Source organism: Rhinatrema bivittatum, chromosome 4, assembly GCF_901001135.1.
Source record: "Rhinatrema bivittatum chromosome 4, aRhiBiv1.1, whole genome shotgun sequence".
In the NCBI taxonomy this organism is placed as follows: Eukaryota; Metazoa; Chordata; class Amphibia; order Gymnophiona; family Rhinatrematidae; genus Rhinatrema; species Rhinatrema bivittatum.
Window position 1 is genome coordinate 59753429 of NC_042618.1, and position 26185 is coordinate 59779613.

Here is a 26185-nt window from a genome sequence, read left to right on the forward strand (position 1 = left end):
AAGAGTGCATAACTCACGGACCCTGCTGGCAGGAATGACATTAAGAGGGAAAGAAGTTCCCTTGCCAAACTGTGGAAGAGAGGAATGGAAAGGCTCAAACGTAGAATGTATGAGACTTATAAGGAGAATATATATGTTCATTCCGTGATTAGAGAAATAGAGGCGGCTTGATCAGTGGATAATCCATGGTAAGCCGACTCAGAGAGGATTACCGAAAACGGGAACCCAACTCCCAAAACGATACACCTCCTAAGAGAACGGTGTATCTATGTGGAGGATGTCTGGAGAACAGAATCCGAGGGAGTAAGAAAAAATGGTGGAAAAGTAAAAGGGGTAATACCTCTTTTTTTTTTTTTTTTTTTTAGCGTCAGGAGGTAAAGCCTGCCATATTAAACGGCAAGATTTATGTTTAGAAGGTTTTGTGACGCTACCAGAACCTAAGAACATCAGTAAGTCTATGATTTGGGACTGACTGGTGAGAGAATAAAAGGTTACTGATATGATGGATTGAGAAGTATGGGAAAGCATACTGATCTCAGTCAGGGAGTGGGGAAAAGAATACTGAACCCCATCCCAGTTTAACATTAGAAGAATGCTGGCTACGAGAGGCAGCAGAAGAGATATATTGAAGAGGCCTTTGATGGAAGAAAAGGCATCTAAGGGAACGCATAGGAAACATGTGCAGGGAGCAGAACCTGTGCATCGTATGGAATGATGCAGACGCCGAGGAAAGTTTAGTTAAACTCAGCGTTAAAAGATTTGCCCTGTACACATGTAATTGAGACCATTCGAGAGGATAGAACCTACGTGGAGAAGGTCTGATAGAGCGTTCATTAAATCTCTTAGATATGTGGCCCAAGGACGCATGAAGTGAACAAGGGCCAAGGGTAGAGCTGCGCAGCTGTCTAGCAGAGCAGCTAAGAGGTAATGCGTGCTTATGAGTTGGAAAGCACATTGTCCCTATGCTGTCTGTCTGTATGCACAAAGAATTGTTGCAAAAGCAGTATTGGAAGGCATAAGGGCATAACTCATGGGTGCAACGTCCAGGAAGTTTATGAGAAACTATGCTGGAGTGCAATAGATGCATAATGGGTTGACAGCTTTCAGGAGAAACTTTATAACCCTAAGGAATTGCGAGCATGAGTCGAAGGAGACTAGGTCCTAGTTCGAACTGGGATAAGAATCAGGGACGAAAGCAATGAAACCACTTAGGTCCATTGAGTATAGAATGTCACTGAATATAACCCATAGCAGTTTTGAATTATGAGAAAAATGCATAGTGGGAAGAAACCCCATAGCCCAACCATGAAAAGTTGAAAGGCTGAGGTTATGGAAAATATGCGCAGGGACATATAACAATGTATCAGAATGTCTGTGCGCATGCTGGACAAGAGGGTCTTAAGACTGTGGTGTCCAGAAGTGTTACAGAAGGGATTTATGGCAGTGACAGTAATCCCAGTTAGTAAATGTATAGTGAGTCCTGAAAAAAGTGAGAGCTCCTTGCATGTACTGAAAGTGGTTAGCAGTAGTCTATGCAAGGAAAGTGAATGATGTTACACTCCGCAGAGAAAACAGCATTCACCAACAGTGATGCAAGAGACAGTTCACTTACCGAAGCTGGTGCCAGCGGCAGAGCTTGGGGTTGTAATGTTGACTCACCATAAAGCACATAGAAACATTAAAATAATGTATTTACTGCAGTATGGAGTGATGGTAACCAAAGATACCATTGTACCTGTGACGTCTAAAGAAAGTTGGATTTTCTTAGGTCCAGGATGTGCGGAGAGTAACTATTTTCTGTTAAAAGAAAGAATAGTGCAATTAAAACTCCCCAACCCCCCTCCCTTCTCCCCTCTGCACTTCGTAGCGCCTGGGGGAGTGTACCGGGACTTTGGTACAAGCTGGGGTGGCCGCTCTGATATCTGACCAGATGGGAGACCAGGAGGTGTCCCAATGGAGGATATCATGTAGGCTCCTGCAGGTGTGTGAGCGGTAAGTGGTACCCGCATTTCTGTATGCTGTACAAGGAGACACTGAGACCTGTGGCCAGGCCTCAAGGTGGACTTGTACATGGGGCAATGGTTGCTGAATCTCATGTTTAGCAGATCAGCCAATGCAGCTGGACCTTGGTTGGGAGGGAACCAAGAGTCAGAGCATTGGTCGGCACAGGGACTTGTTACTGACAAGAGAAGAAGCCCTGCTGCAATCCCAAGAAGATAGAGGGGTTCTCCTGATATTGTGGCTAACATAGCTAACATAGCGATATGTGACACTAATACAGTTCTAAAAGGCACATGACCCAGAACTTTTCGAACCACGGTCCGAATGGGAGAACACAACTCTATGGGAATGCCGCCGAAGCGGGTACTTACCATCCGACGTGGATCGCCGCAAGACGAGCCGGTGAAGATTGTTGACTCCGACGGTCTCCGGAGTCCTCGAGGGTAAGGCCGGGGACGTAAACGTCCATCTCGCTCTGAAACCCGGTATGGTGGCACAGGTACAGAGGAGACAGGCCAGGCGTGAGTGGCATTTAGACTGCTAAGTGTAACAGATGGCCATAGTCCCACACCACTTGACGGTGGGGCACGCCAGGAACAGAGGAGCCCTAACGGAACTCATGTTCCCTTCCCTCGTCACAGTGGCTCGATGTGTCGTGACGCCAATGCAGAAGCTGTCGGACCTGGATCCGGAAGTTCTGGATCACCAAGGACTGCCAAAACTGTAGGAACAGTGCTGATGGCAGTGGTGATGTCGCTCTGCCCGAGCGTTGTCCAGCCTGGAGAAGGATGGCACCGATGTGCTGGATGGCGTCAGCGGCGGACGATCACGATGTCGGCGATGATGGGTGCCACGGTGCTCGGCCCGGTCTTTCCCCAGCGCCGAGATGGAAGCCCTCGTCGTCCTGGAAGGCGATCGATGACGAACTGTCAGCACGCCTGCTCTGCTCCTGACACAATGGAGTGTCTTAAGCTAATACGGGGCTCAAAAAAGAACCCAAAGCGTGGAGCAATGTGAGGAGGCGAGGGTATTATGTGGCGGTGCTATGTCGGTATTGACGATATTGAAGGCAACCTAAGGGGCTTCGAGGATATCATCAAAATGGGTATGAAAAATCGTCGATGACTGGCCAGGAGAATGATGACAGTGACGGGCACTGACAGCAGTGGCATAGGTATCTTTGAAACGATGTGGAATCGAATAATCGAAAAACATTGCCGTTATTGAAAAAGATACCGGCATCGACTGAGTCGAAGTCGAATCAATAGGGCGTCAAGGACACCGAAGGAAAACGGAGGTGTCGAGGGCATCGATGCATGGAGGCGGGCATTTATGCCGTTTGTGGCATGGCCACGGGCATCAACTATAGAAACATAGAAACATAGAAATGACGGCAGAAGAAGACCAAATGGCCCATCTAGTCTGCCCAGCAAGCTTCACACATATTTTCTCTCATACTTATCTGTTTCTCTTAGCTCTTGGTTCTATTTCCCTTCCATCCCCACCTTTAATGTAGAGAGCAGTGATGGAGCTGCATCCAAGTGAAATATCTAGCTTGATTAGTTTGGGGTAGTAGCCGCCGCAATAAGCAAGCTGCACCCATGCTTATTTGTTTTACCCAGACTATGTTATTAGCCCTTATTGGTTGTTTTTCTTCTCCCCTGCCGTTGAAGCAGGGAGCTATGCTGGATATGCGTGACGTATAAGTCTTCTCCCATGCCGTTGAAGCAGAGAGCCATGCTGGATGTGCATCGAAAGTGAAGTATCAGGCCCATTTGGTTTGGGGTAGTAACCGCCGTAACAAGCCAGCTACTCCCCGCTTTGTGAGTGCGAACCCTCTTTTCTTCTCCCCTGCCACAGACGTTGACGGTATCTTTTCTTCTCCCCTGCCACAGACGTTGACGGTATCGATTTGGACAGACTCAGATTTCCAAGTGTACATGGCATCGGTGCCCCAGACACGTGTGTCGGTGGCATCGATATGGACACGTATGGAATCGATGGCATGGATCTCCCAGTCGATGAATTCCATCCCGGCATCAACGCCAGTCCTGGAATCGGCATGGGCATCGATGCCAGCCATAAGGCTGGCATTGGCATCAACGCCCATCCACGGAATCGAGCCGGCATGGATACCCACCGATGGGACCCACCTGGGCATCGAATTTCACCAATGGGAGCAGCCTGGCATCGACTGCCCTCGATGGATGCATTCTAACATAGATGCCCATGGATGAAACACCTGGGCATCGGTGTCCATCGATGCAAAAGGACCTGGCACCGATGCCATCGACGGACGGCCATCCGGCACCAATGCCATCGACGGACAAGCCATCCGGCACCGATGTCCATCGATGGGGACCATCCGGCACCGATGTCCACCGATGGGGACCATCCGGCATCGATGCCCACCGACGAATCGATGTGGCACCGATGCCCACCGATGGAAAAGGGCTGGAAATCGGTGGGGAGGATGGGGCATCGATGGCATCCCCAAAAGGGGGGGTGGCATCGATGAAGTGACCCTGGGATCGTTAAAAAGTGTCTCGGGCAGCGGTGGCGGCGACCCGAGTATGCATGGCAGTGACTAACAGCATGTGCGTCAATGGCATGCATCCGGGTAGGGACGGCACCGAGGAAGCCCAAGGAAAAAAACAGTGCGTAGGAGGAAAAAGCCTGGTAGCACTGAAAAGCAAAAAACATGGATAAAGGCATCAGGGCACCGTGGGGGGAGGGGCGCTGATGACATATAAAAGCCCAGGGCGGTTTAGGAGGGTCCCGGTGTAGCGATAGGGTATCGACTGCGTGAGGGTACCAGGGAACGAAGGACTTGAAGCTACAGAGGTCCTAAAGTTAAGGAAAAAATCCCTACCCCACTAGCATAAGCAAGCAGAGTGTCACAGAGATACTCGCAAGCTGTTTAAAGCTAACTGAAAAATGGGGGAAGGGAAGGCTTCAGTCAGTTAACAGCCTTAAGATAGTGACAGGAACCGACCGAAAAATAAGAATTAGTACTCACCGAGCGTCGTAAAAACGTACGCGGAGGGAGACCTGTGCAGGGAAAAGTGTTTTTTGAAGTGAAAAGTTAAGTGTTTCCATGAGGTAATTAGTTAAAAAATCCTCACAGAGCTCCAACCGCTATGCTGACTGCAGAGCGGAAAAAAGAAGACTGAGGGAGACACCTGTGGCTCACAGGGATAATTGCAGGCTGGGCATGCTCAGTGCACCCAGTGTGCCAGTGTCAGTCAAAGCTTGTTGAAACTTTGACAGAAAAGTTTTCCGTACAGGGCTCCATCCTCGATGTCACCCATTTGTGAGGACTACCATCCTGCTTGTCCTGTGAGAACCTGCGGTACCTGCTGTATCAGTGTATAGTGGTGTACCCTGATGACATCCTGTTCTGTTTTGTGTGATACCGCCCTTAGGCCAACTGGTTTGCCCCACTACTGGTGCCAGGGCAGCTATACCCGACTATGGGCGGTTGACGTAATTTCCAACCTACCCAAGAACGGTGAGTTCACTGGCTAAAGCGCCTTCGGTGCATGACCCAGCAACTGGTTCCTCCTCTACCCTCCACTACAAATTTAATATGTCGGCCGCGCAGCGCTTATTGTTCTGCATTCCGGGACCTCAGCTACAATGACATAAGCACATAGAAAAAATTGCCCTACTGGGTCAGTCAGACCAAAAGGTCCCTCAGCCCAGCATCCTCTATCTGACAGGGGCCCATCCAGGCCACAAGATCCCGGCCACAAGATCCCGGCCACAAGATATAGCAAATGTTGCTTACCTGTAACAGGTGTTCTCACAGGACAGCAGGATGTTAGTCCTCACATATGGGTGCCCGGCATGACACTAACCCTGCAGCCAGCAGGGGTCCCCCTTCAGTCTTCTTTTTTCCGCGCAGCAGTAGCCTCACGGTAAAGGAGCTCTGCAGAGATTCCTGACAGGAATTTTCCTCATGGAAATATTAAAAGTTAATTTGCCCGACAGGGGTCCCTCCTTTAACTTTTTTCAGGCCATGGTACTCCGGTAAGTTTTTACCTGTTTTCCGTAGATTGCCGTCAAGTTTGGCCCTCGCGGCCTACTGGTCATTGACTATACCGCGGCTCGATTTTTTCCATGGCCATGGCGTTGGGGGTTCCATTGGTGCCCGTGCTGTAATCGCGCCATGTCCATCACAGACCCCCATAAAATCTAGTGTTATGGTCTTGGATGAGAGCACGATGTCTTGACCTGCACCAAATGTGCCCTAATAACACCAAAAGGTCGCAAGGCCAGAATGGAGAAGATGGAACTTCTTTTCCATGCTCAACCCCCTACTCCATCCATTGCATCGACGTCGTCAGAACCGGCTCCATCAACTTTGCGCCAGCATCGACCACCGGCCGGTGACCGTCCGGCATCGACGACATCTCAGCCTTCGACACCCTCTACTCCCCCTCAGGACCAAGGGGATCATAGAGACAAACATCGCCATCGACATCGTAAGTCTCGGAAACATCAAGGGAGCGAAATCATAGACCTCGCCATCGTCCGAGGCCGTTGAAGAAACCCTGTCCAGAAAAGGCACCGACCTTTTCGGCGACCGGGTCACCGAGGCAACCCTCACCCGACAGGGAATCAGGAGCCGCGACTCCGCCTTTAACAGTGGTTCCTCCAGCTAAGCTTCTGCCTCCTTCTTCTGTTCCGGAGCCGGGGCTGCTTGCTCCAGGTCTCCGAGAAGAACTGGACCAGATGGTTCAGGAGACCATCAACAAGGCGATGCAACGACTCAAAGTTCCTCCGGCACCGACACCGGTACCGATTGTGCAATCGCCCACCGACCCGATTCCGGCAGTGTTGGCACCGCTGCTCTCCAGGATGGAAGTGCTCATTGCTGCTTTTCCACTGATGGACCCCAGGTCTCCAATGGCTCCGGTGCCCTCCACTTTTACATTGTCATCGGCAGGAGAAACACCGTTCCGCATCTCTCCATCGGGAGTTCTGCCTCAGCCATCGATGCCGATGCGTCCTCGCCACCGATCCAACCATCGGTGCCGATACGTCCATCGGCGCCACTGAGCCATCCATCAATGCCCTTAATGCCTGCGCCGGTGCCTTCGATGCCTTCATCGGTGCCTCCAATTATTCCTTCCATTCCTTCGGAGCCTAGACCAGGACCCTCGGGTATCCCACCACCTCTTCCCCTCTAGCTCCTAGAGGGGCACGTGCTGATCCCTGTGATACCTGGACTGATGATTCCTCCCCGGATAAGGAAGTTTTGCCTTCACCACCTTTACCCACTGAAAGTAGAAAGCGTTCTCCTCCAGAGGACCTTTCCTTTATAAATTTTGTGAAGGAAATGTCTGAATTGGTTCCCTTCCAATTACAGACTGAACAGGATGATAGACATCAGATGATGGAGTTGCTTCAATTCCTGGATGCTCCCAAGGAAATAACCTCCATCCCTATCCACCAGGTTCTTCTGGATTTCCTCAAGAAGAACTGGGAACATCCTGGCTCCATTGCTCCAGTCCACAGAAAAGCTGACACTACCTATTTGGTGCAGTCAGCTCCAGATTTTCAAAAACCACAAATGGATCACCAATCTATAGTGGTAGAATCCGCACAGAAAAGAGCAAAAAGATCAAAGCCTCACACTTCTTTTCCTCCTGGCAAGGAACAGAAGTTTCTAGATGCCATTGGTCGCCGTGTCTTCCAAGGATCAATGCTCATCTCCCGCATTGCCGCTTAACAGCTCTATATGACTAATATATTATAGGGTCATTTTTAAGCAGATACAAGATTTAACAGACTCCCTGCCTCAGCAATTTCAAGAACAACTCCAAACCCTAGTCAACAAAGGGTTTGAGGCAGGCAAGCATGAGATCAGATCATCCTATGATATCTTTGATACTGCTACCAGAGTATCTGCAGCAGCTATTTCGGCAAGGAGATGGGCCTAGCTCAAGTCTTCTGACCTTCACCCTCAGGGACAGGACAGGACAGGTTATCTGACCTACCCTGTGTAGGATATAATCTGTTTGGAGAACAGATTCAACGGACAGTGGTGGAACTTAAGGACCATCATGAGACTCTCAGACAGCTCTCTCTGATCCCTTCTGAGTACTCTTCAAAACAGCCCTTCCGTAAGGACTCTAAAAAGTCATTCTTCCGCCCGAAGAAGTCCTTCCCGCCACCAGCCAGATCCCATTCCTCGAGACCTTTTCAAAACGCCCAGTCTCGTCAGACACGGAAACAAAAACCGCAAGCAGCTCCTCACCCAGGTCCTGCTTCAGGTTTTTGACTTCTACCTAGGGATCAGCAGCCAGCTTCCATTGCCTCACATACCAGTGGGAGGTCGATTGTGCCACTTCAACAACATATGGCACTCAATCACCACAGACCAATGGATACTGGCGATAACTGCTTAGGGTTACCTAGAGTCCATCAATTTTCTCTCCGTGCCACCAGACTCTCCACCTCTACCGACGTGGAGAACATCCGATCACTACATCCTTCTGGATCAGGAGGTCTCCCTCCTTCTCCAGTCCAAGGCAATAGAACCCATACCCTACTCTCAGCACGGCCTAGGATTCTATTCCCGGTACTTTCTAATCCCCAAAAAATCGGGAGGTGTTCAGCTTATTCTGGACTTAAGAGCCCTAAACAAGTACCTCCAGCGAGAGAAGTTCAAGATGGTAACCTTAGGCTCGCTTCTTCCTCTTCTACAAAGAGGAGACTGGCTCTGCTCTCTCGACCTTCAGGACGCATACACTCATATTGCGATAACTCCATCTTATCACAAATACCTGAGGTTTCTCGTAGGTCCCAAGCACTACCAATACCGAGTGCTTCCATTTGGCCTAGCGTCTGCGCTACGAGTCTTCACGAAATGCCTCATAGTGGTTGCAGCCTTCCTAAGAACCCAGGGTGTTCACATCTAACCCTATTTAGATGACTGGTAAGTCAGGGCTCCCACTCAGCAAGCTGCTCTGTCATCCCTCAATCTAACTTTACACACTCTAATTTCATTAGGATTTCTCGTCAATTACGACAAATCTTCTTTAGTCCCATCTCAAACCTGGTCGTTCATTGGGGCAGACTTGGACACCTTGCAGGCAAAGGCTTTTCTACCTCGACAGCGAGCTCTAACTCTCGTGTCTCTTGCACACCAGCTGCAACCTCAGCACTCCGTGACTGCACGCCACTTTCTCATCCTCCTGGGACACATGGCGTCTTCAGTTCAAGTTACACCAACAGCCCGTTTGGCCATGAGGGTCATGCAGTGGACTCTACAGTCACAAAGGACTCAAAGCATTCAGCCCCTGTCGACCATTGTCCACGTAAACAATCTCCTCCAAGGCTTGCCCTTTCAGGCTCCAGATCCTCAATTAATTCTCACCACCGATGCTTCCAACTTCGGCTGGGGAGCCCATGTGGCCAATCTGCAGACACAAGGATCTTGGTCTCCAGAGGAAGCCAAACACCAAATAAATTTCCTGGAGCATCGAGCAATCAGAAATGATCTCAGGGCATTTCAGGATCGCCTCTCAAATCAAGTCATCCTGATCCAGACGGACAACCAGGTGACCATGTGGTACATCAACAAACAGGGAGGCACGAGCTCCTTCCTTCTGTGTCAGGAAGCTGCAAAGATATGGGCAGAAGCCCTCTCCCATTCAATGTGCCTCAGAGCCACCTGGTTACCGGGAGTGGACAATGTGTTGGCAGACAAGCTGAGTCGCATCTTCCAACCGCACGAGTGGTCTCTCAACCCCTCAGTAGCGAACTCCATCTTCCAACAATGGGGATATCCTCAGATAGACCTCTTTGCGTCTCCTCAAAACTGCAAAGTAGGGAACTTCTGCTCTCCCACTCGCAGCAAACACTCTCAGCCCAGAGATGCATTCTCCCTCTCGTGGGCAACCTGTTGTGACCCACTGCCCGCGGGCCCCCTCCCGCGAGCAGACTTACCGCGACTCTGCCCTTCTTCTCCCGATGCAGCAGGAAACCGCTGTCGGGCCTCGCACACGGCTGGAGCCGCAGCCTGTCCTTGCTTACGCGGCACGGAAGCCACCCTGGATTCTCTCTGCCCCGCGGGCTGGGAGCCACCGCAGGTCAGCTCTCGTGGCAGGGAGCCGCGATGCCGTCATAGGGGTACTCATGAGACAGCCCGGAGGCTGTCCCGAAGCCTGCCTGCCTGTTTCCTGCTTCTCAGCGTCTGACATCGGTGTAGGCCACTGGCCGCGGTCCTGCACTGGTCTCCTGCTGCTTCTTAGGCACCGGCCCGCGCCATTCTGCCTGATTTAAGGGCCAGCCACAGGAAGTGTGGCTGCCTCCACCTCTAAGTGGACTTCCTGCCTCTGCCCTATAAAGGGCTGCTTCGTCAGTCTGTTCTTCGCCTTGCATCGGAGTGTCATCCTTCTGGAGGCTCCTGCCTGCCAGAGCTCCATCAGGCCTTCCTGTCTTCTCCATGGAGTTCCTGTTCAGTTCCTGTTCTTTGTCTTGTCTTCATGCCTGAGGTTCCTGTCCAGATGTTCCGTCCAGATGTCCCGTCCAGGTATCCTGATGTACCTGTCCTGATCTTCGTCCTGATGTCCTGCCATGATCTCCTATGTCCTGATGTTCCTGCCTTCCCGGATGTTCTTCCCTGCGTCCTCGTATGTGCTCACGGCCATCTGACCTGTTGGGCCTAGGAGTGGCCAACAGATGGGATTCGTCCCTGCGCCTCAAAGCTTCTGTCCCAGCCAGCCGTCGGAGCTTCGGATGCCATTGGTCCTGACATCGGAGTTCCTCCTCGCCTGGATCTTCCCTGCGCATGTCCCGCTCTCCTCATGGTCCGTGACCAACCTTCGGGCTGTGTAGGGCGCACAGTGGGACATGGTGGTCCGCGACTCAGTCCTGCGGGTGGGCTGAATAGGGCGCCCTGAGAGACTGTGCAACTGTCCTTCTGCTCAAGTGTCTTTTGTGATGTCTTCATATTCCGAGTCTTGCTACAGTTCCTGCCTGGTTCCAGTACCCGAGTCTTCCTGCAGTTCCTGCTGGTTCCAGAACCTGTATCCTGTTACAGCATTGATCTATGATTGTCCTGTCTTCGTGTCAAGGTCCTCGACTGCCCTCTACCTCAGGCCAGGCCTGCTGCTCCATGCTGTTCGCAGCAGGTCCGAAAGGGCTCGGAATGGTCGGAGGACCATTCCACTTCCAACATCCTCGGATGTTGGTCTTGGGAGCTTGCAGGCCTTGCACAGGGTCAGCCGCCTGCCACTTTGGAAAACTCCGTCAACACTAGGGTCGGTCCTGGGTTCACCTGGGGTTGGGCTGAGGCCCAAGGGCTCACTAAAAAACGCCAGGCCTTGAGGCTGACTGTGACAGTATGCATGGCCTTTGAGGGCGACCGTGACAGAATGCAAGGCCATGTGCTCGACGGTACTTTCAGTGTTGGACTTGCCTTGTTCTGACTCTTCCCCGTGTTCCTGGACGTTGTTGGACCGAAAAAAATTTTCTGGACTGTTGTTTGCCTGTTTTATGACCTGCTGGATGCGCCAGCTGTCTGGATTTCTTTTTTTTTGAAACGACCTACAGGAGGCGCCTATATACAGATTGTTTTTTTTGCTATCCTGTTACCAGTTGCTCGTTGATCCTGTTCTTGTTTTGTGTCTTGCTTGTTCCTTTCCTGTTTTTGTTTCCCGCTTGTGTGCTCCTTGTTCCCGTGTTTGGTTCCCTTGTTCCCAGCTCTCGTTCTGTCGCTTTTTCGCCCTTCGCCCTTTCGCTTCTCGCTCTCTCGTTCTGTGCTCTTTCGCTCCTTGAGTTCCTTGCTTTCTGTTCCCTTGCCCGCTGTTTCCTCGCTCTCTGTTTCCTTGCTCGCTGCTTCCTCGCTCTCTGTTCCCTTGCTCGCTGCTCCCTTGCTCCCTCTTTTGTGTTTTGTGTGGTCAGTCGCGCAGTCACCGTTCGCTCGGTCGCTGCTCGCAAAGTCGCTGTTCGCTGCTCGCTCGGTCGCTGCTCCCGCGGGCACCGTTCGCTCGGGTGCTGCTCGCTCGGTCACCGCTCCTGCAGTCCCGTGTTTACTTGGTCTCGTGTTTCCTTGGTCTTGTCTGCTCTTGGTCCCATGTTCTTGGTCTCTCGTCGTGTCTCTTGTGTCTTTATGTTTCCTGCTTGCCAGCTACAGTACTTGCTTGGTTCATATTGTCCCCACTTTTTACCAGCTTCCATTTTTTGGACTCTTGAATCCCTCCAATGCTATGGACTGTTCCCTTCTCTTCAGTATTGCTGATTGGACGTTTGAGGAGGAGGGCCCTTGAGGAGGGGGTACTGTTGTGACCCGTTGCCCGCGAGCCCCTCCCGCGAGCAGACTTACCACGACTCTGCCCTTCTTCTCCCGACGCGGCAGGACACCGCTGTCGGGCCTCCCACGCGGCTGGAGCCACGACCTTTCCTTGCTCACGCAGCCCGGAGGCTGCCCTGGATTCTCTCCGCCCCGCGGGCTGGGAGCCGCCCCGGGTCAGCTCTCGTGGCAGGGAGCTGCGACGCCATCATGGAGGTCCTCATGAGACAGCCTGGAGGCTGTCCTGAAGCCTGCCTGCCTGTTTCCTGCTTCTCAGGATCTGATGTTGGTGCAGGCCGCTGTCCGCGGTCCTGCACTGGTCTCCTGCTGCTTCTTAGGCGCCGGCCCGCGCCATTCTGCCTGATTTAAGGGCCAGCCACAGGAAGTGTGGCTGACTCCACCTCTAAGTGGACTTCCTGCCTCTGCCCTATAAAGGGCTGCTTCGTCAGTCTGTTCTTCGCCTTGCATCGGAGTGTCATCCTTCTGGAGGCTCCTGCCTGTCAGAGCTCCATCAGGCCTTCCTGTCTTCTCCATGGAGTTCCTATTCAGTTCCTGTTCTTTGTCTTGTCTTTGTGCCTGAGGTTCCTGTCCAGATGTTCCGTCCAGATGTCCCGGTCCAGATGTCCCGTCCAGGTATCCTGATGTTCCTGTCCTGATCTCCTGCCATGATCTCCTATGTCCTGATGTTCCTACCTTCCCGGATGTTCTTCCCTGCGTCCTCGTATGGGCTCCCGGCCTTCTGACCTGTTGGGCCTAGGAGTGGCCAACAGGTGGGATCCGTCCCTGCACCTCGGAGCTTCTGTCCCCACCAGCCATCGGAGCTTCGGATGCCATTGGTCCTGACATCGGAGTTCCTCCTCACCTGGATCTTCCCTGCGCATGTCCCGCTCTCCTCGTGGTCCCTGACCAGCCTTCGAGCTGTGTAGGGCGCGCAGTGGGACAGGGTGGTCCGCGACTCAGTCCCGCAGGTGGGCTGAGTAGGGCGCCCTGAGAGACTGTGCAACTGTCCTTCTGCTCAAGTGTCTTTTGTGATATCTTCGTATCCCGAGTCTTGCTACAGTTCCTGCCTGGTTCCAGTACCCGAGTCTTCCTGCAGTTCCTGCCGGTTCCAGTACTCTAGTCTTGCTACAGTTCCTGCCTGGTTCCAGAACCTGTATCCTATTACAGCACTGATCTATGATTGTTCTGTCTTCGTGTCAAGGTCCTCGACTGCCCTCTACCTCAGGCCAGGCCTGCTGCTCCATGCTGTTTGCAGCAGGTCCAAAAGGGCTCGGAATGGTCGGAGGACCATTCAACTTCCAACATCCTCGGATGTTGGCCTTGGGAGCTTGCAGGCCTGGCAGAGGGTCAGCCGCCTGCCATGCTGGATTACGCCGTCAACCCTCGGGTCGGTTCTGGGTTCGCCTGGCATCGGGCTCAGGCCCAAGGGCACACTAAACAACGCCAGGCATTGAGGCCGACCGTGACAGTATGCATGGCCTTTGAGGTCGAACGTGACACAACCGGTCTACTTTATGCATTCCCTCCACTTACTCTTCTCTCGAAGACTCTCGTGAAGTTACGTTAGGACAAGGGAACCATGATCCTGATAGCACCTCACTGGCCACGCCAAGAGTGGTTTCCAATCCTTCAGGATCTCTCCATTCGCAGGCACATTCCCCTGGGGAAGGACCCGCTTCTGATCACTCAAAACGACGGGCGCCTCCGCCACCCCAATCTTCAAGCCTTGTCCCTGGCAGCATGGATGTTGAAAGGTTAATCCTTCAGCCACTTAACCTTTCTGAACCAGTTTCCCATCTCCTGATTGCTTCACGGAAGCCTTCCACGAGAAAATCTTACTCTTACAAATGGAACAGGTTTAAGTCATGGTGCTCTTCTCAGTCCCTTGACCCCTTTACCTGTCCAATCATTAAGTTTTTGGACTATCTCTGGCACTTAGAGTCAGGTCTGAAAACTTCTTCCATCAGAATGCATGTCAGTGCGGTAGCCACCTTCCATAAAGATGTTGGGGATGTTCCTATATCAGTACAACCCCTTGTAACACGTTTTCTGAAGGGCTTTCTTCGCCTCAAGCCTCCATTGCATCCTCCGGCCCCTTCTTGGGACCTTAATCTGGTTTTGGGTTGGCTCATAAAACCACCATTTGAGCCTCTTCACGCCTGTGACCTTCGATATCTCACATGGTGTTAGGGAGTTAGCATCTGGTATGCTGGAGTTAGAAATCTGTTAGGGAGTAGTGGGTGGACCCCTGGACCAGTGGCAGATGACCATGCCCCTGGGGGAAGCTCCTGAGAGGCACCACCGGTCAGGCTCAGAGTTTGGAGACAGACACACCCTAGATCTTTTATTAAACCATATAAGGAACCACCAGAGGTGGCAGTAGTGAGCTGGAGTGCCCGACAGGGCTGTAGTCCCTCAGGTACTGGAGCTGTTGAGAAACTGAAGATAGTGAGTAGGTAGAGTATGCAGAGTTCAGGTAAGGAACCTTGATAGAACACTCACACAATGGTCTTATAGAAGCCCAGGAGTTGGAATGAATAGGCCCTTGAGGAGCGAGTACCTGGTTCCAGGGAAAGCTCTGAGAGAGCTTTCCCTGGTAACTCACTAATGTAGTTGGCAGTGATGACTTCCAGGCAGAAGAGAATACGGAGCAAGTCTGGGAACGAGGGCCCTCGAGGAGCGAGTACCGGTTCCAGACTGTAACCTGAAAAACAAAGGAGAGAGCGAGGCCCCCGAGGAGCGGGTACCCCTGGTAAGTCCGAGGAGGCAGAGTAGCTTAAGTAGTGTAACCCAATCGAATAGGATAGAGTAACCCTTGCTAACTCGATCTGTTAGCAAATTCTAAGACCTTATATATCCGTAGCGGATGAAGTCATCTCAGGGGGACGCCCCTGAGGTTCGTGCCAACGCCGGTACTTCATTCGGGGCCGCGCGCACAACTAGGCATCCAGGAAACATGGCAGGTTGCAGCGTCTAGCCGGTCTGGGGACGTCGGAGCACTTCGGCAGAAGGACGCCGCGGTAGCCAAACTTCCCGCGGGCGAAGAGGGAGTCGCCAAAGAGGTAAGGAGTGCGGAGAGAGGGTGTCAGGAAGCGACGGACACATGGAAAGTGATTTTCCTTTTGGCAATCACTTCAGCTCGCAGAGTTAGTGAATTATAGACCCCAGTTTCCTATCTGGCTTACACTAAACATCTGCAGGACCAGGAAGTGCTTCGCACTCACCCTAAATTCTTACCCAAGGTAGTTTCGGATTTTCATCTAAATCAATCCATCATACTACCTACCTTTTTTCCCAGGCCCTATTCCAATCCAGGAGAACAGGCTCTGCATACCCTTGACTGTAAACGGGCTCTAGGGTTCTACCTAGACCGTACAGCTGCCCACAGGGAAAGCACTCAATTGTTTGTCTCTTTCCATCCTAAGAAGTTACGGCAGCCTGTGGCTAAGCAGACTCTCTCCTCCTGGTTGGCGGACTGCATATCCTTTTGCTATCAGCAAGCGGGCATTCCATTTCAAGACCGTGTTAAAGCACACTCTGTGAGGGCCATGGCGACTTCAGTAGTACACCTGTGATCGGTGCCGCTTCCTGATATTTGCAGGGCTGCCACCTGGAGTTCTCTCCACACCTTTGCAGCCCACTATTGCTTGAACAAAGCCGGAAGACAAGATTCCATCTTCGGCCAGTCTGTCCTTCGTAACCTGTTTACAACGTGGCGTACCAACACCCTTCCACCTGCCCAGTGGGGTTCAGGATGTCCTCGGCCAAATTTCATCCCAGGCATAGTGCCTTGCACGCCTGCCTACATTTGGTGCATGTTCAGACATCCTCAGCTCGGTACTCACCCATATGTGAGGACTACCATCCTGCTTGTCCTGTGAGAATGATGTGAACCAAGCAGGACAGAGACCTTGGAGTGATCATATATAATATCTTATGGCAGCAAAAAATGTGATAAGACATTGCCCAGGAGCAGAGAATTGTTTAGGTTTATTAGGAGAGGCATAACCAGTAGAAAAAAGGAGGTGATGCCTCTGTTCAAGCTGTTGGTGAGACTTCATCTGCAGTACTGTGTTCAATTCTGTAACTCCAAAGGAATATAGATAGTGAAGGTGCTGAGGAGGACTACCAAAATGGTGCACATTATGAATGTCATTTACTATGTTAGATGCCCTATGAAGTGAGACTTAGGGACCAAAATATGTATACTTTAGAGAAGAGGAAATACAGAGAGAAATGACAGAGATATTCAAATATCTTATAGGTATTAATTAATGCACACAAGGCAAGAACAAATTTGCTTACTGTAAACTGTGTTTTCCATAGATAGCAGGATGAATTAGCTATGATATGTGGGTGACGTCATCCAGCAGCACTACATGGATCTGTCTCTCTAAGCTAGTAGAATTTTTGGCTCTACTAAGCATGTGCAGGAATTCCCATGTGGGTGTTGCATCAGGGTTTCCTCAGTCTGTATCAAAGCTAACATGAGGGTAGCCTTCTCTCCAGGGAGGAAGGAAAGTATCTCATGGCTAATTCATCCTGCAATCTATGGAAAGCACCATATATTGAAGCAACCTTGCTCTTTTCCATCAATAAGCAGGGCTCAATTAGCCATGATCTGTGGGAAATACAGAGTGGAGTGGAGTGCTTACTGGTAAGCAACTCTGACTCCACAGTGGAGAGCAGACTATCCTTGCAGTACATGGTGTAGGACTGACTGACTAAGTGTACTGTCTGAAGAAGTTAGACTATCCAGGCATTAATGTGAAATAAAGGTATATAAATATCTTCAATAGGGACTTCTTTGAGATGTGTAATTTGAAGACATGGTTGTTCTGACCTGGTGAGCACTTATTGGATCTCTGAGATTAAGACCAGCTGCAGTATAGCAATCAAAAATACAGCTTGTAATTCAGTTGGATAATATACATTTTGTAACCACTACACCAAGTCTGTTTGGATCATAAGATACAAAACGTTGTGATTTTTTCCGACTTCTGGTGATGATGTCACCGATAAGGAAGTTGGGAGACTGAGCTCCGTGATCCCCCTCCGCTTTTTACCAGTAAAAATCGTGCGCAGACGGCAATCCCGCGGTGCTTTGGCCTGAAAGGGTCTGTGAAGGGTTCGTGCCCTCACCGGCGATCCTCCGGTGCGGCAGGAACGGCAAAGACTGATGTCGGGCTCGCATGGCCAAGATGGCGACCGGCCCTAACACTCCCCTCCACTAATTAAATGACCGGACCGGCGCTTTTGCATATTTCTGCCTGGGAGAGTCCTTTCCTAACTGGGTGCCTCCACTGAAGTTTTGTCGCTGCGCCGTGGGAGGCAGGAGACAGCAGTTGGCGCAGAGTGGAGCAGGGCATGGCTTGGCGTGGTCAAAATGGCAGCCGCCAGTATGACTTTCTCAGCCTCATTTAAATGAACATCCCAGATAGAGCTACCTGGAAGCAGGGAGGAAGAAGGACGTGGCCGGACCTCTGAATCCCGCCTCATTCATGGTTTCTACTACTAGCTGAAGGAGTGCCCCAACCTTTCTTTTGCTCTACGCCTCCCCCGGCACGCGTTTCTCTACAGCAATGGCGACCTGCATGGTGAGAAAAGACAGAGATAAAGAGCTTGATAAGAATCGTGGCCCGGATTCGCCATCTCCACCCGCAGCTGACCCATCATCAGTTACATCCACTCAGATGGCTTTAGCAAATATCAAGGAGGTGATCAGTGAAGCACTGGGGCCAGAACTGAAGTCCATAGCGGAGAAATTATCGGAACTATCTACATCTTTAAATGGATATGAAACTCGATTTACAGATGTGGAGCAGAAAGTGCCTGATGTTCAAGACAGCCTCTACACGGCCCAAACGGAAATTATGGCCCTCAAGACCATGATCGCGGAACAGGCAGCGCACCTTGAGGACCTGGAGAACTGATCCCGCAGGTCCAATGTGCATTTTATCGGACTTCCTGAAACCATTAAGGAGCAAGAACTATCAACATTTCTGGAGACTTGGCTTCGGGAAGAATTGGGCCTTGCCAACATCTTTGGTCCCATGAGGGTGGAGAGGGCGCACTGTTTGGGCCCCAAAAAGATAACCCAAACGAATCCCCGAGCGGTTATTGCTAAACTGCTGAATTACGCCCACAAAATGGAGATTTTAATAGCCATTCGAGCGGGCCATACTCTCTCCTACGAGAATAAAATAGAATAAAGCATAAACGTTGGCAAGATAAATGTAAGACATTGATAAGACAGGCTAAGAGAGAATTTGAAAAGAAGTTGGCTGTAGAGGCAAAAACTCACAGTAAAAACTTTTTTAAATATATCCGAAGCAGAAAGCCTGTGAGGGAGTCAGTTGGACCGTTAGATGATCAAGGGGTTAAAGGGGCACTTAGAGAAGATAAGGCCATCACAGAAAGATTAAATGATTTCTTTGTTTCGCTGTTTACTGAAGAGGATGTTGGGGAGGTACCCGTAATGGAGAAGGTTTTCATGGGTAATGATTCAGATGGACTGAATCAAATCACGGTGAACCTAGAAGATGTGGTAGGCCTGATTGACAAACTGAAGAGTAGTAAATCACCTGGACTGGATGGTATACACCCCAGAGTTCTGAAGGAACTAAAAAATGAAATTTCAGACCTATTAGTAAAAATTTGTAACCTATCATTAAAATCATCCATTGTACCTGAAGACTGGAGGATAGCAAATGTAACCCCAATATTTAAAAAGGGCTCCAGGGGTGATCCGGGAAACTACAGACCGGTTAGCCTGACTTCAGTGCCAGGAAAAATAGTGGAAAGTGTTCTAAACATCAAAACCACAGAACATATAGAAAGACATGGTTTAATGGAACAAAGTCAGCATGGCTTTACCCAGGGCAAGTCTTGCCTCACAAATCTGCTTCACTTTTTTGAAGGAGTTAATAAACATGTGGATAAGGGTGAACCAGTAGATGTAGTATACTTGGATTTTCAGAAGGCGTTTGACAAAGTTCCTCATGAGAGGCTTCTAGGAAAAGTAAAAAGTCATGGGATAGGTGGCGATGTCCTTTTGTGGATTGCAAACTGGCTAAAAGACAGGAAACAGAGAGTAGGATTAAATGGACAATTTTCTCAGTGGAAGGGAGTGGACAGTGGAGTGCCTCAGGGATCTGTATTGGGACCCTTACTTTTCAATATATTTATAAATGATCTGGAAAGAAATACGACGAGTGAGATAATCAAATTTGCAGATGACACAAAATTGTTCAGAGTAGTTAAATCACAAGCAGATTGTGATAAATTGCAGGAAGACCTTGTGAGACTGGAAAATTGGACATCCAAATGGCAGATGAAATTTAATGTGGCTAAGTGCAAGGTGATGCATATAGGGAAAAATAACCCATGCTAGAATTACACAATGTTGGGTTCCATATTAGGTGCTACAACCCAAGAAAGAGATCTAGGCGTCATAGTGGATAACACATTGAAATCGTCGGTTCAGTGTGCTGCGGCAGTCAAAAAAGCAAACAGAATGTTGGGAGTTATTAGAAAGGGAATGGTGAATAAAACGGAAAATGTCATAATGCCTCTGTATCGCTCCATGGTGAGACCGCACCTTGAATACTGTGTACAATTCTGGTCTCCGCATCTCAAACAAGATTTAATTGCGATGGAGAAGGTACAGAGAAGGGCTACCAAAATGATAAGGGGAATGGAACAGCTCCCCTATGAGGAAAGACTAAAGAGGTTAGGACTTTTCAGCTTTGAGAAGAGACAGGTGAGGGGGGATATGATACAGATGTTTAAAATCATGAGAGGTCTAGAAAGGGTAGATGTAAATTGGTTATTTACTCTTTCGGATAGTAGAAAGACTAGGGAGCACTCCATGAAGTTAGCATGGGGCACATTTAAAACTAATCGGAGAAAGTTCTTTTTTACTCAATGCACAATTAAACTCTGGAATTTGTTGCCAGAGGATGTGGTTAGTGCAGTTAGTATAGCTGTGTTTAAAAAAGGATTGGCTAAGTTCTTGGAGGAGAAGTCCATTACCTGCTATTAAGTTGACTTAGAGAATAGCCACTGCCATTAGCAATGGTAGCATGGAATAGACTTAGTTTTTGGGTTCTTGCCAGGTTCTTATGGCCTGGATTGGCCACTGTTGGAAACAGTCTGACCCAGTATGGCATTTTCTTATGTTCTTAATCAGAAAGTTTTAATTTTTCAAGACTATTCGCCAGGAGTGTCGGCACAACGGCGGGCGATTGCTCCCTTCTGCTCACAGCTGATTTCTATGGGTCTTTGGCCGCCCTTGATTTATGCCGCCCGCTTGAGAGTGGTCACTGCTGCGGGCACCTGATGGCTGGAAAATGCTGAGGAGGCACGTCTCTTTTTGCAGGAGCAGGGTGCCTTGGTGCCCGGAAAGCCAGCCTGACACTGTAGCCACACATCAATTTAGAGGCGCAAGTTGACTTGACAGCGATCATCATGATTTGAGAGGTCACAGTTTCTTCACTTGTTTAACCTACTTTCACCACTTCAGGACCTGCTTAAAGGATTTACTGCATACCAGTTTAGTGCAGGAGTCTTCCGGCGCACAGCAGATGGTGGCGACACTGTACCTTATGCGAGGTGTCATTCTTTTTTATTGATGGCATTGTAAATCTCAGACTACCTATGAATTGCGGCCGTCGCATGCAAGGTTTTTCATGATTGGGACCCAGTCATAGCTGTTACCATCGTTGGTATTGTTGACTTTGTTAGGGTTCCTCACGTTCTAGTCATCTACTCTCCACTACACCTTAAATGGGAATTAGGCTCGCGACCAGAGATGCCTGACAGCCCAGGTATTTCAGCGGCATCTCAATGTCAGTTACAGGTTTTTTTTTGGGCTGCAGCGAGGTTTACATATTCAGCGGAGACCTGAATTTTCAACTTTGGAGGTCCTAGATATGCATACCCACTGCTGCTGTTTTATTTGGGGACAACTGGCTCCCCTCATGGTATTTTGGCTATACTTTGCTTGACTGGGTTGTTGGATGCAGCAATGAAGGGACTAGCTACCAAGTCTGTTCAGTATGGGGAGAAGCACACCTGTCTGAGTGGGCGGTAGGGCCTTCACAACATCTGCAAGCCAGTTTTTAACTACATATTCTACCAGGTTGCTGATGTGCAGTGTGGTTTGGCTTGTGGGGAGCTAAGGTTTTCAGAACAGCTCCTCTGTATGCTTAATGTTCTGTTACACCATGTTCAAGATTGTTTTCAATGCTTTCTGTTCTTATCACACTGTCGATAGTTGATTGCTCTATTGTATGGGGTACTTTTTCATACCAAATGTAACTAGGGATGGGACTGGGAAAGGTGGGAGGGATAGGAAGCAGAGGGGGGATCCTTGAGCCGCAGCTTCTGGGAAGGCTGAGGGTTAAGGTGAGGGATAGACAAAAGGGGGGAGGGGGGAAAGAGAGCAGGTAACATTTTTCGTTAAATCAGAGCTAAAGGAGGGAGCTAACGCTCGACAGGGCCCCCATGCCCCAGGGTGGTCTGATCTCCAGAGGGAGACCTCAGCTGGGAGGGTCTTCACCTGGATCTTTGTGGTTTCACCAGCAGATAAGCCTCTGAAATTGAAGGATCTCTAATACGCAGACTTTTATAATATCCTGGAATGTTTGTGAGATTCACTCTCCAATTAAACGTTCCAAGATACTGAGCATACTCAAGCGGAAATCCACTGATATTGCATATCTGCAAGAGACACATCTCTCTGATTTAGAGCATGAAAAATTGTGTAAAATGTGGGTGGGTGGTGTCTATTATGCCTCAGCCACCACTAGGTCGGCAGGGGTGGCTATCTTAATTAATAAATCCCTCCCAATCAAGATCCAGAGGGAGATTAAAGACCCAGACGGCCGCTTTATTATTTTAATAGCAGAACTGTACAATCTGTGGTTCTTTGTAATATTTATGCTCCAAATGTCTATCCATCCGGGTTTTATCAGGCACTGTATCAGCATCTGCTCCCTTATATCACTGACATGATTATCGTGGGGGGAGACTTTAATACTATCCGGAACCCGCAGTTAGATGCTTCACAACATCGCCGTACGGAGGTATGGATGGGCCTCGGTCCTACCTTATTAGAAAACACTCTCCATCTAGTAGATGCGTGGCGCATGCTACACCCCGGAGAAAAGGAATTCACGCATCTCTCCGGAGCTCATGCTACATACTCCCACCTTGACTACTTTCTCATTAGCAGTCATACCTTCACCAATGTTCAAGAAGTGGGTATTGATGACATTGTTTCTGATCACGTGCCGGTCTGGACAGATATGCAACTAGTGCACTCTTCTAATACAATCCGGACTTGGAAGTTCCCATATTACCTAGCTGAGGATAAGTGATTTCATCACTATTTGGAGGAAAGGTAGTCTGATTACAATACCCTAAATAAAGAGCATCATGATCAACCTACTTTATTTTGGTATACTGCCAAGGCGGTTCTCCAAGGGGATATCATCGCGTATACAGCCCATAGACGGAAGATTGTAAATCAGCGCATTTTGCAGCTGAGTACACAGCTGCGTAAAGCTAAGGTCGAGCTGATTCAAGCTAATACGGATAGCGCCCGCAGTAATTATTTATCAATTCAAAATGCATTGAACACTTTACTTCATCAGCGAGCAAAAAAGAACTTGCTCTATTATCAATTTAAGTTATATCAATATAGTAACAAGGCAGGCAAATTGATGTCCCACTTGATTACGTCCTTCCGTGCTTCTCGTTATATTTCTGGCTTAAGAAATCAGACAGGTCAGGTGAAAACAAACACTCAGACAATCCTACGTCTTTTCCGGGATTATTACGTTAAACTTTATATGACGGACAGATGGATAGAGGAGGCGTGTGCTCATTTTTGTTCCTCTTTGATATTACCACGCCTCATGGAGGCTCAAAAGGAGATGCTTAACTCCCCCATAACGGCCGAGGAAATCAAACTTCTTATTTATTAATTAAAGCATCTTAAAGCCCCCGGCACGGATGGGTTCTCGGCCGAGTTCTACAAATGTCTTGTATATAAAGTGGCTACTCCACTGTCTTTATTATTTTCAGAACTCACTGACACTGACAGCTATCCTTTACATGTGAATCAAGCCCACATATCTCTCATTCCGAAAGCGAGCAAGGATCCTACCAAGCCTGACTCATATCGCCTGATCTCCCTGCTTAATTACGACCAAAAACTGTTAGCCAAAGTTTTGGCGGATCATTTGGCAATTTTCCTCCCTTCTTTGATTGGTAGTAATCAATTCGGATTTGTGCGGCAGCGGTACACCCTCTCTAATATTCGGCGCGTGTTGGTGGCCATGGAAATGTGCCAAAACACGAATACCCCATACTTGGCTATTAGCTTTGATGCTGAAAAAGCTTTTGACCGGGTGGAATGGAATTACTTATATACACATCCTGCGGCAAATGGGGTTTGATGGTCTCTTTCATCAAGCGGTACAGCTACTGTACCGAGATCCCACGGCATTTATTTTGGCTAATCGGGAGCAGTCTCAATCCTTTGATATTAGGAGGGGTACTAGGCAGGGATGCTCATTATTCCCCCTACTATTCCTATTACAGTTGGAGCCTTTGCTATTAGCTATACAATCAAATCGGATGATTAGGGGCATCTGTTTCTAATCTGAGGTCTTTAAGTGTGCTGCTTTGCGGATGACCTCCTGGTATTTATTACGGACCCCCGCACCTCCTTTTCTCCTTTTTTACAATTATTGGGGATTTTTGGGGCATTCTCAGGGCTCCGGCTGAATGAAGATAAATCTTTAGCACTGGCCTACCCGGATGCTCTGAAAGACAGATGGCCAGACCCCTTTCCTTTGCAATGGGTGTGGGATTCCTTTCGATATCTAGGGGTCAACTTACCTAAAGATCCCAGTCTACTCTATCAAATCAATGTTCCACGCCTGCTGAAGCACACGTTGGACACCCTCAATACTTGGAAAAAGTTACCCTTGTCATTAAGTGGTCGAGTAAACCTGTACAAACTGCTCATTCTTCTTAAATGGCTATATCTACTCCAGAACTTGTCCCTCCAGCTTAAGATGAAAGATTTCCCCACAGTGGACAGTTCGTTATGGAAATTTCTCTGGAGAGAGGGTAAGGCTCGCCTACCCCTCTCCTGGCTGCAGGAACGGTGGGGAGCGGGAGGGCTGGGAGTACCAAATTTAGCGATGTATAATCTGGCCAGTAATCTGCGTATTGCTAGAGACTGGTTATTGGGCAAATCCACATATACGAATTTCACGGCTGATAGCGCCTTGGCAGCCCCGATAAACGTAAAATGTGGATAAGTTCAAGGTGATGCATATAGGGAAAAATAACCCATGCCATAATTACACAATGTTAGGTTCCATATTAGGTGCTACTTCCCAAGAAAGAGATCTAGACGTCATAGTGGATAACACATTGAAATCACCGGTTCAGTGTGCTGTGGCAGTCAAAAAAGCAAACAGAATGTTGGGAATTATTAGAAAGGGAATGGTGAATAAAACGGAAAATGTCATAATGCTTCTGTATCGCTCCATGGTGAGACCGTACCTTGAATACTGTGTACAATTCTGGTCGCCGCATCTCAAAAAAGATATAATTGTGATGGAGAAGGTACAGAGAAGGGCTACCAAAATAATAAGGGGAATGGAACAGCTCCTCTATGAGGAAAGACTAAAGAGGTTAGGACTTTTCAGCTTGGAGAAGAGACGGCTGAGGGGGGATATGATAGAGATGTTTAAAATCATGAGAGGTCTACAACGGGTAGATGTGAATCGGTTATTTACTCTTTCGGATAATAGAAAGACTAGGGGGCACTCCAGGAAGTTAGTATGTGGCACATTTAAATCTAATCGGAGAAAGCAAATGTTGCTTACCTGTAACAGGTGTTCTCACAGGACAGCAGGTTGTTAGTCCTCACATATGGGTGACAACATCAGGATGGAGCCCAATCACGGAAAACTTCTGTCAAAGTTTCCAGGAATTTGACTTGCCCCTGCTGGGCATGCCCAGCATGGCACTAACCCTGCTGCCAGCAGGGGTCCCCCTTCAGTCTTATTTGATAGCTACAGGCAGTGCCGAAAAAATAAAACAAGAAAACGTTACGAACCCAACACTGCGGGGCAACGGGCGGGTTTCGTGAGGACTAACATCCTGCTGTCCTGTGATAACACCTGTTACAGGTAAGCAACATTTGCTTTCTCACAGGACAAGCAGGATGGTAGTCCTCACATATGGGTGAGAACCGAGCTGAGGATGTCCGAACATGCACCAAATGTACCAAAGGCGTGCAACAGGCACAATAACTGGGGTGGAATTTGGTAGAGGGCATTCTGAACCCCACCGAGCAGGCGGAAGGCTGTTGGTACGTCACGTTGGAAATAGGTTACGCAGGACAGATTGGCCGAAGATGGAATCTTGTCTTCCGACTTTGTCCAAGCAATAGTGGGCTGCGAAATTGTGGAGAGAACTCCAGGTGGCAACCCTGCAAATGTCAGGAAGTGGCACTGATCGTAGGTGTGCTACTGAAGTCGTCATGGCCCTCACAGAGTGTGCTTTAACACGGTCTTGAAAAGGAATGCCTGCTTCCTGATAGCAAAAAGATATGCAGTCCGCCAACCAGGAGGAGAGACCCACAGGTTGCCCTAATTTGTTGGGATGGAAAGAGACGAATAACTGAGTGCTCTTCCTGTGGGCAACTGTACTGTCTAGGTAGAACGCTAGAGCCCGTTTACAGTCAAGGGTATGCAGAGGCTGTTCCCCTGGGTTGGAGTGGGGCCTGGGAAAGAAGATAGGTAGTATGATGGATTGATTAATGTAAAACTCCAAAACTACCTTAGGCAA

At 49.2% G+C, this 26185-nt stretch overlaps 1 protein-coding gene across 1 annotated transcript in view; it reads right to left on the bottom strand.

Moving 5' to 3' along the window:
- The window catches only part of LRRC9 (leucine rich repeat containing 9), a 1004248-nt gene that overhangs the window by 672955 nt on the left and 305108 nt on the right, over positions 1 to 26185 (bottom strand).